This window comes from Bombina bombina, chromosome 9, assembly GCF_027579735.1.
Source record: "Bombina bombina isolate aBomBom1 chromosome 9, aBomBom1.pri, whole genome shotgun sequence".
NCBI classification, from domain to species: domain Eukaryota; kingdom Metazoa; phylum Chordata; class Amphibia; order Anura; family Bombinatoridae; genus Bombina; species Bombina bombina.
Window position 1 is genome coordinate 202836052 of NC_069507.1, and position 10960 is coordinate 202847011.

At 38.2% G+C, this 10960-nt stretch overlaps 1 long non-coding RNA gene across 1 annotated transcript; it reads left to right on the plus strand.

Annotated features, from left to right (window-relative positions):
- The first annotated feature begins 5939 nt into the window (after positions 1–5939).
- Positions 5940–6236, plus strand: LOC128639638 (uncharacterized). The gene is made up of 2 exons (XR_008399236.1): positions 5940–6044; positions 6125–6236. It is a non-coding gene; the product is annotated as an uncharacterized LOC128639638 (long non-coding RNA).
- Positions 6237–10960: the final 4724 nt, after the last annotated feature.

Consider the following 10960-nt stretch of genomic DNA (forward strand, 5'->3'; position numbering starts at 1 on the left):
GGACTGTAAAGGACAAGAGGTCATCAATTGAGACTTGGGGAGTAGAGATTTTACCTACAGCGGTGTAAGAGGTGCTTTACAGTAACAACAATAAGGATATGGAATTCTCCCCAATGAGGTTATTTTAGCAAATTCAGTAGATATTTTTAACAACCAGCTCCTCACAGTGTACGGCACATGTCGTATAGCCCTTAAAGGGATATAAAACCCAATAATTTACTTTTGTGATTTAGACAGAACATTCCGTTTAAAAAAAAAGTTTCCAATTTACTTTGATTTTCACATTTTCTTCGTTCCCATGATATTCTGTGTTGAAGAGATACCTAGGTAGGCATCTGGAGCACTAAATGGGAGGAAATAGTGTTGCCATCTAGTGCTCTTGCAATGGATAATATTCTTGAAAAACTGCTGCTATATAGGGCTCCAGAAATGGGCTGGCTCAGAGGCTCCTAAGCATACGTCCCTGCTTTTCAACAAAAGATACCAAGAGAACAAATAAAAATTGATAATATAAATTAATTAGAAAGTTTTTGAAAATTGCATGCTCTATCTGAATAATGAAAAAAAAAAAAACGTTGGGGGGTTTCATGTCCTTTTTAGGGCCAGCGTTGATTTGTCCTAGGATCCAACAGCATCGCTATTTCTGCATGTGCCACGCGTGAGGCACTACAGAAATGGCTCCGACTCAATCCTAAATTAAAACAAATTTTTTTTTTATCTATAGGTCAAATAAGTATAAAACCAGCAAATGAGCAAATAAAAAAAATGATCACGGAATTCCCATGGTTCTCTTGTGACACGTTTCAGAAAATATCCGTAATCATAGACTCATGTTTGTATTTGTATCTGACATTACCCATAGGGCTCTCATGATATGTAACGCAGCTGAGAGTGACGTCTAACCGATAAAAAGAGAATCCCTTAAATGCCATTGTGAAGCTTTTTTTAAATCATGTAGGGAAATACAATATCATGTAGGTAAAATTCACAACAAAAATATGATTTGTCTGGGAAAAACACAAGAAAAACACATTTCCACTAGATTTATCAGCTATTGGTTGTAAAATGCCAACATGAACAGAATCTTATGCCCCATATGTTGTAGCCTTTGGGTTCCACTTTTGAAAATGGTATGCCTTGATGGGACTTTTTTTGGTCGGGGCTTCTGAAGCGCTCCAAAGAGACATGGGCCCATGAAAGCAATCTGTCTGGAATTTAAAATGGGCAACAGTGAAATGCCACCCTATACATGCCCAAAAAACAGCTCACAGTGTTAATTTGGTGGTACCCATTGCAGATTTTACAGTAACAGGAAATGTCATGTATATAAAATACATGTCAAAAATCCATTTTTGTGTGTATGTATGAAAAAGAAAAAAAAAGAAAAACAAAGTATAACCAAAGGATATATAAGAGATTGGCAATAAAATGGTTAAATATAAAGTGTCAAAATGCCTCTAGATAAATACCCTAGGATGTCTAGTTTCTACAAATATATGCTTATGTGTAGTGTTTTTTGATTGGGTGACCACTATTAAGCTTACTTTCCAAGCATAGTACATTTTGCAAACTTTTAACGTTAAACTAATAATTATATCCTTGTGGTATTTGCCCTATATTTACTATAAATTACTTGAAAGCCTAGACATATGAGGTATTCCTAAAATCAGGTCAAAAATAGAAAATCTATTTTGATGTATTTTTCTTTAGCTACTCTAGTTGTTTAGAAATAATTTTAAAGACAATTGCCTAAAATGCTTTTTTTCATCTCCCACATTTTTCAGTATTACATTGCAATTTATTTTTATTTTATGTACCTGTATAAGGTATCACAAGAAAGCCCTATTTGTCTGTTAAAAACAGCATATAATATTTATGGATTCACTTAAAAAGAGAGCAGATAATTAAGGTCAAACCAATAGTGAGCAAAAATGCCTGTGTCCTTTAAACATGGAAACTGGGAAAATCCTCAGTCCTTATGTGGTTACAAAAAGTCTAGATGTTTTTTTTATTTGCAAAGCAGCATATACAGGAATATACCAGTTAGTATTGACAGTATAGTAGCTGGTTGATACAAGGTAAAATCTGATTGCCACTGGTGTCAAGAATTTTTTTTTCTCTTTAAAGGGACTGTCTAACTGTGAAGAACTGTCAAAATACACTGAGATAAGAGGTGGCCTTAAACATCTTAGAAATTAGCATATGATCCCACCTAGGTGTAGCTTTTAGCAAAGAATTCCAAGAGAACAAATCCAATTTGATTTTAAAAGTAAAGTGTAATGTTGTTTAAAATTGTATGCCTATCTGAATCATGAAAGTTTAATTGTTACTAGACTGTCCCTTTATGGCACAGATGGAAATCCCTTCCGTTTTGGTTTTTGCCTTCTTTTGGATCAATAATAGAAACAGGAATGTGTGAAAGGTTGAACTTGAGGGACTTGAATCTCAGCCTATACTGCTATGTAATTATGACATGAAAATTAGCACCACAATGCGTCACCTTTATGATCCTAACACATTAAAATAAAAAATTGCAAAGATATAAGAGGTTCAGAATTTATTTTAAGAAAGGATAAAGTTAAAGAGGTTTCATTATGCTTACCAGTGTTTTATCTCTTTATATACTTTATATATTACTATTTCCATGCAAAATGGACAGTGGCTGAACAATTTTTGACCAGCCATGAAGGCTACCTTAATATTTGGGTTGTAGAGCCATTACTTTACTTAACTTCCTAACCAGTAAACTGAATTCAAATGTTTAACAATTACCAAAAATAGAGAAAACTCTACAATTAAAATGAAAAACAGAAGAAATAAAGTGCTACTGTAAAAAATTGTGCAAAACTGGAAAAAATATAGTTCCTTTCTCGAGGAAAGAACAAGCAGAGCTCTTGGAAACAATTACACACTTGGTGATTTATTATATGTGAATGGAATCCAATGTTTCAGTGGCAAATAGCCACTTTCTTTATGTATGTCCCTTAGGAAAGTGGCTATTCGCCACTAAAACGTCAAATTGTAAGGATGTACAATAAATCATCAACACTGTAATTGTTATTGAATGTCCTGCTTGTGCTCTCATCTATGATCAAGTGGCATTTATGGTTTTGCTTTCGTGTATTACAATAGTAGCTGGCTGAGCCGGCCATAGGACCTTATTGCCTTGGGGTGATGAGAGAGAGAGGATCATTGAAACATAAAAGGGTTGTGACTGTAGCTATGTAAGATGTGTTGAGAAATATGACCATACGACCCATTGTAGAATGTATTTGAGTAATTATAGCATTTATACCATTTTACCTAAAAGAAACACCAATAAGAATTTTGATACTGGACTTCAAAGTTTAATAAGCATATTATTTTTTATAAAGTTAAGAAAAAATAAGAAACAAGCAAAGATCCAGTACAAATCACTAACAGAAGCAATATTTGTTTTATAGTGGATTATTTTAGAAATATGGGCATTAATATTACAAAGTATGGATGAAGATAGAGTAGTGTTTGTTACTAAATGGCCAGAAGAGGTAAGTGTTATTTTGGTTCAAATTTTACGAGTTTTATATTCTAAAATGTTGTCTTTTTCTCCATTTTTATAGGGAACTTGATTATTGAGTTTAAAGGGACATTAAACACCGTGAGATGGTAATATATAATGATAAATAGTATGGATATATATATATATATATATATATATATATATATATATATATATATATACTTTCATTATTTATTTTGTCCCATTTTCCTGTAATTCCATTTTGAAAATGTGAGCTTTTTAGTTCCTGTTAGAAATGGAAGTCTATTCCACACAGCCATTGGCTACACACTCTAGTGACCAATTAATAACTGCCCCTAATTGGCCACTGCAGAGAAGGTAACCTAAGTTACAACATGGCATCTCCCATTGTTTTATAGACGCTAAAACTTTACACTTTTGTCAATATTTAAACAGCTAATGAAACTTTAAAAAATACATCTACATGTTATTCTTAGACTAATATTTTATTTTAATGCATCACTCTATCTAGCAATTATTTAGGGCCAGATTACAAGTGGATCGCTAAATATTGTTTTTGTGAAAGCGATATTTGTGCTCCACTGTGTAATACCAGCGCACGCTAATGTGCGCTGGTATTACCAGTTAACAGCAATGCAAACGCAAGTTGCTTTCGCATTGCTTGGAGGCATTGCGCTAACAAGAGCGTGCTTCCATAGGCTCCAATGGGAGCCTCGTTCTCATGCCATGAGACACAGCATAAGAACCTTGCACAGTGAAGGGGTAAGTAGCTGTCATGGATTTCCTTATTCCTTTCTGTCCCTTTAATTTTTACCTGTGCTCACACCTAGCAAGGTTATTTAAAGCCTGGACACGCCTCCCTCCCTGCTTCAGTATTGTTTCCAGTTTAGCATACAGCTTCACAGACCTGCTGCAGGGATTTACCTCTCTCTATTCAAGTCTAACTATCTGAAGGTATTTAAACCTTTTCTAATACGGAGCCTACTTGAGCAACTGAAAGAGATTTATATGCTAAGTCTGAACATTTCCGAATTTGGATTAACAAACACCGCTGCTGCATTATTTTCCTGCTTTAATTGCCTCTGGCAGATCAAGTGTTTTCCAAACCGCAACTGCAGTCTCATCCGATATAAGTTGTGAACTTTATAACTTTGTACAGACGCTTAACTTACATTGGACCACACTCACAGGATACATCCTCATATTCCTCTTCACACGCTTCAGGAGTAGCGTGATAAACTTCAGACTGAACTTTTGTGAGTAACGCTACAGCACAGCACTTAATACCTGCTCCACCCATCTGCCTGTCAGCTCTCACAAACAGCACAGCTATCAGCGTGTATCACACTTCAATTGACTAACAGCCTGCTGCATCTGTACTGACCTAACGCTCCCCTGTGTGCTCAGTGACTATCAGGAAAAGTGTATCCCATCCACGGTGCGTTTGGTTAACAACTGTTGTGCAACCTGATTCAGAAATACTGATCAGGAATTAAAATCAAATAGTAACTTTCAACTGCCATACAGACAGATACATTGTAACTTCCTCATTGTATCTTAAAGTAAGGCATACAATCATATATTTTCCGCAGTTGAGATCCACAACCACAACCTGCTCGTTACATAATACTGAAGCCAATAAAAATGGATCCAGCGGAATTACCTAAAATTGTTTACACTCTCTCCCAGAGGGTGGATCAGCTAAGTCATGGCCTTAGAGAATTACAAGTCCAAAATGAGACACTCAACAATATAATAAAAGACTCAATGAATAAATCAGCCACACCAGAGGCTACCCCAGAACCCCAAGTCTCTATGCCCGACAAATTCCATGGAGACAGGGCTATGTTCTCTCAGTTCAAAAACTCTTGTTATCTTCTTTTCAGTCTAAAACCTAAAACCTACGCAACTGAACGAGTTAAGGTTTTAACGGTCATTTCTTTTCTGCGAGGTGAACCCCGCAAGTGGGCTGACTCATTCTTTGAACAAGATCATCCTATTTTAACATCACTGGAAGACTTCTTCAAGGAAATGGCAATTCTTTATCAAGATATTAACACTCAGCTTACTGCAGAGACTAAAATGAGGTCTCTTAAACAAGGGGAAAAGCAGGTGGAGGAATATTTAAGTGAGTTCAAGCAATACAGTAAAGATACTGAGTGGAGTGATATTGCCCTTAGGAATCAGTACCGTCTAGGTCTAAATGATGCCCTTAAAGATGAACTCGCTCGCATAGAGCTTCCTAGGTCCTTGGAAGGACTAATCACACTAAGCATTCAGATTGATAGAAGGTTGAGAGAACGCAAATCAGAAAAACAAGGTATGGATACTATCACAAGACCCTCTTCTACTTACCAAAAACCTACAGTCACTCAAACCTCAGAACCTATGGTTTTGGGATTCACTAGAGGCCCTTTACAACCAGAAGAAAGGAATCGCAGACGCATAAACAACCTCTGCATGTATTGTGCTTCAAATGCACATACTGTAAGAGAGTGTCCTATCTTACAAAGGCAGAAGAAACGTAAGTCCTTCAGAAAAACCACATGCTTAACCACTAATGTTAACCAAGTTGCTTACTGCTCTTTATCTCTTACCTTACAGTGGGATCTACACCAGCAAATCAGTGAAGCCATCATCGACTCTGGGGCACATTCTTCCTATATTGATTCTGTTTTTGTCACTATAAATAAAATACCCACTGTGTTGAAAGCAAGACCTGTGTCCATTAGAGTTATTGATGGTAATACAATTAGTTCCGTTCCTATTAAACACCAAACTATTCCCATCAAGGTTTCCACGCCAAGTGCACACACTGAATTCATATCCTTTGATGTGATAAATTCTCCCATGTTTCCCCTGGTCCTTGGTCTACAATGGTTACAGACGCATCAACCCACCATTCATTGGGATCGCCTCAAAGTCGAATTCCTCTCAGATTATTGCAAGAACACCTGTTTTCATCACTCCTGTTCTATAAATCCTACTGGAAGAATAATTCCTTCTGACTATCAAGATTTTCAAGATGTATTCAGTGAAAAGGAAGCAGAGTCCCTTCCTCCACATCGCCCGTACGACTGTCCTATTCAACTACTTCCAGGTGCTTCCATTCCTTACGGGCACATATACCCTCTATCACAGCCTGAACTAGATCACCTCAAAACTTACCTTTCAGAGAATTTAAGGAAAGGGTTCATACAACCCTCTTCTTCCCCTGCTGGGGCCGGCATTTTCTTCGTCAGAAATAAGGACAACTCCCTACGCCCTATAATTGATTATAGGGAACTTAATAAACGGACTGTCAAGAACCGCTATCCCTTACCTCTAATTCCCGAACTCATCGAACGTCTCAGTCAAGTCACCATATACACTAAATTAGACCTACATGGAGCCTATAATCTCGTTAGGATCCGAAAAGGAGACGAGTGGCTCACCGCCTTCAGAACAAGATATAGGCTCTACGAGTATAAGGTGATGCCTTTCGGGCTCTGTAATGCCCCGGCAACGTTCCAATATCTAATAAACGATATATTCCGTGATCTCCTTGACATCTGTGTAGTTGTATATTTGGACGACATTCTTATATACTCTACTAACATCATTGAACATATAAAACACGTCCGTTGGGTGCTCTCTCGCCTTAGACAACACCGACTTTTTGCCAAATTGGAAAAATGCATCTTCCATACCTCTGTTATTACATTCCTGGGTTATACTATCACTCCCACAGGAATTCAGATGGATGATTCAAAGGTGCAAACTATTAAAAACTGGCCCATACCTTCCTCCAAAAAGGACCTGCAAAAATTCCTCGGTTTCTCCAATTACTATAGGAAATTCATCAAGAATTATTCCTCTCTTACTAAGCCTTTAACTTCTCTTACAAGTGTCAAAACTACCTTCCACTGGACACCTCAAACACAGGCTATTTTCGAACACCTTAAGGATGTTTTCACTAAAGCACCCATTCTTAAGTTTCCAGACCCTGATGCCCATTATGTACTTGAAGTTGACGCCTCCAACTACGCTCTAGGGTCCATTTTGTCTCAACGTAAAACTCCAGAAGATCCACTCCACCCTGTTGCCTTCTTTTCACGAGTAATGACACCAGCCGAATATAACTACCCTGTAGGCGAAAAGGAGTTGTTAGTGATCAAGGTCTCATTAGAACACTGGAGACATCTCCTAGAGGGCAGTAAATTTCCGATACTAATATATACGGACCACAAAAGTCTGGAATACCTTCTGACTAACCGTACCTTATCCTCTAGACAGCTAAGATGGAGTTTATTCCTATCAAGGTTTGATTTCCATATAACCTACAGACCAGGGAGTAAGAACGGGAAAGCGGATGCCTTGTCCAGAAAAGATACCAATCCTCATCATTCCGATACTCCTGGTACAGTCATTCCAGCTGAGCATTTCATTACACTATCTCCTACTTATCCTGAAGTCCTTAAACTCCTACAACAGAAAGATACTTCCATTCCTAAGCTTAAACTCACACTGGGACAAGATGGTCTCTATTACCACCAAGGACGTCTTTATGTACCACCTTCCCTTCGAGACAATTTGTTAAAAGAACATCATGACTCACCGATGGCAGGACATCTTGGAATCCACAAAACCTATGATCTTCTTTCACGTACGTACTGGTGGCCTGCTATCAGAACTTCTGTGCAAAGATATGTTCAATCTTGCCACATATGTACAGTTTCCAAGACTGAAAAAAGACCTCCTTTCGGATTACTCCTACCATTACAGATACCTGACCGACCGTGGCAAACCATAGGAATGGATTTCATCGTCGAACTTCCATTGTCACTTGGTTACAATACCATACTTGTTGTTGTTGATCATCTTACCAAGATGGCCCATTTCCTCCCATATCATAAGCTCCCAACTTCATCAGAACTTGCAGTTCTTTTCTTGAATAACATCGTCAAATTACACGGTCTCCCAGATTCCATTGTAACTGATAGAGGTAGTCAATTCACCTCTCGTTTCTGGAAAAAATTATGTGACACTATGCAAGTAGAACTCCGATTCTCCTCCTCATTTCACCCCCAATCAAATGGCCAAACAGAGATTATAAACCAATGGCTCGAACAGTATATTCGTTCTTATTGTTCCAATCACCAAGACCAGTGGGCTAATACCCTTGCTATGGCTGAATATGCATACAACAATTCTACAAGTTCCACTACTTCCAAGACACCATTTTTTGCGAATTATGCTTTTCACCCTTCCTTCCAACTTCACCCTCGGACAGATTCAAACTGTCCCAAGGTTGATCACCTCACTAAGGATCTCCAGGATCTTTTCATAGAACTCAAGAGGCATATAGCTGATGCTCAGGCTCATCAGAGACGTTACTATAACCTCCGAAGACGTCAACCACCTTCCTATAAAATAGGTGATCTGGTCTGGCTGTCGACCAAGAATATAAAACTGAAAACCCCCAGCAAGAAACTTAGTGCTGTCTTCATTGGTCCTTATCCTATCACAAAGATTGTGAACCAAAATGCTGTTACCTTGGATCTGCCTTCTACTTTTCGACTTCATCCCACCTTCCACGTCTCTTTGTTAAAACCTCATTGTGAAACTAGACAGGTGGCCAGCCAGATTCCTCCTCTGATCTTACAGGATTCGGACACGGAATACGAAGTTGATGCCATCCTGGACTCCCGTATTTACCGTGGAACTCTTCAATACTTAATCCGTTGGAAGGGATTCTCTGAGGAGAATGACTCTTGGGAACCTTCCTCGAATGTTCATGCTCCCAATTGGTATCCCTGTTTCACAGGAGGAATCCAGAACGACCTAGATTCGTAGCTGCGGGGCACCTACCCTGAGGTGGGGGGTATGTCATGGATTTCCTTATTCCTTTCTGTCCCTTTAATTTTTACCTGTGCTCACACCTAGCAAGGTTATTTAAAGCCTGGACACGCCTCCCTCCCTGCTTCAGTATTGTTTCCAGTTTAGCATACAGCTTCACAGACCTGCTGCAGGGATTTACCTCTCTCTATTCAAGTCTAACTATCTGAAGGTATTTAAACCTTTTCTAATACGGAGCCTACTTGAGCAACTGAAAGAGACTTATATGCTAAGTCTGAACATTTCCTAATTTGGATTAACAAACACCGCTGCTGCATTATTTTCCTGCTTTAATTGCCTCTGGCAGATCAAGTGTTTTCCAAACCGCAACTGCAGTCTCATCCGATATAAGTTGTGAACTTTATAACTTTGTACAGACGCTTAACTTACATTGGACCACACTCACAGGATACATCCTCATATTCCTCTTCACACGCTTCAGGAGTAGCGTGATAAACTTCAGACTGAACTTTTGTGAGTAACGCTACAGCACAGCACTTAATACCTGCTCCACCCATCTGCCTGTCAGCTCTCACAAACAGCACAGCTATCAGCGTGTATCACACTTCAATTGACTAACAGCCTGCTGCATCTGTACTGACCTAACGCTCCCCCTGTGTGCTCAGTGACTATCAGGAAAAGTGTATCCCATCCACGGTGCGTTTGGTTAACAACTGCTGTGCAACCTGATTCAGAAATACTGATCAGGAATTAAAATCAAATAGTAACTTTCAACTGCCATACAGACAGATACATTGTAACTTCCTCATTGTATCTTAAAGTAAGGCATACAATCATATATTTTCCGCAGTTGAGATCCACAACCACAACCAGCTCGTTACAGTAGCGCAGCAATGGCAGCAAAGTGTAAATATATATGTATATGATTATATATATTTACGTGTTAATATGAGTTTATACACATATTAACACATAAATATATGTATATAATTATATATATATATATATATATATATATATATATATATATATATATATAGACTAAAGGCTCTTTTTAACCAGAGATCTGACGCAGGACGCTCCATCACGGCCTTGGCTCCCTCCCAGCTGCTCACTGCTGACTGCTCTGCTGTGGTGTACAGTCTGCCCCAGCAGCTAAGCCAGACTCCAGCTGGGCGGCCCACCGGGAAATATCCTGGTTGGCCAATCCGGCCCTGGTTGAAAGTAAAGTCATTCAAATGAGCACAATCTAAATTAACGTGCAATGGTTTAGCGAGATTTCAGAGCTCTGGTTAACTTGTACACTTGACTAAAAACTTGCACAAAAAGATATCAAAAATAGATTTAAAAGTACAGTTACACTCATAACACTGTCTGATCTAATTATTTAAAAAAAATATTGCATTAAAAAGTTATAAGGGCTCAAAGATATAAGGTCTCAGGTGTTAGGCATGATATACAGGGAGTGCAGAATTATTAGGCAAGTTGTATTTTTGAGGATTAATTTTATTATTGAACAACAACCATGTTCTCAATGAACCCAAAAAACTCATTAATATCAAAGCTGAATATTTTTGGAAGTAGTTTTTAGTTTGTTTTTAG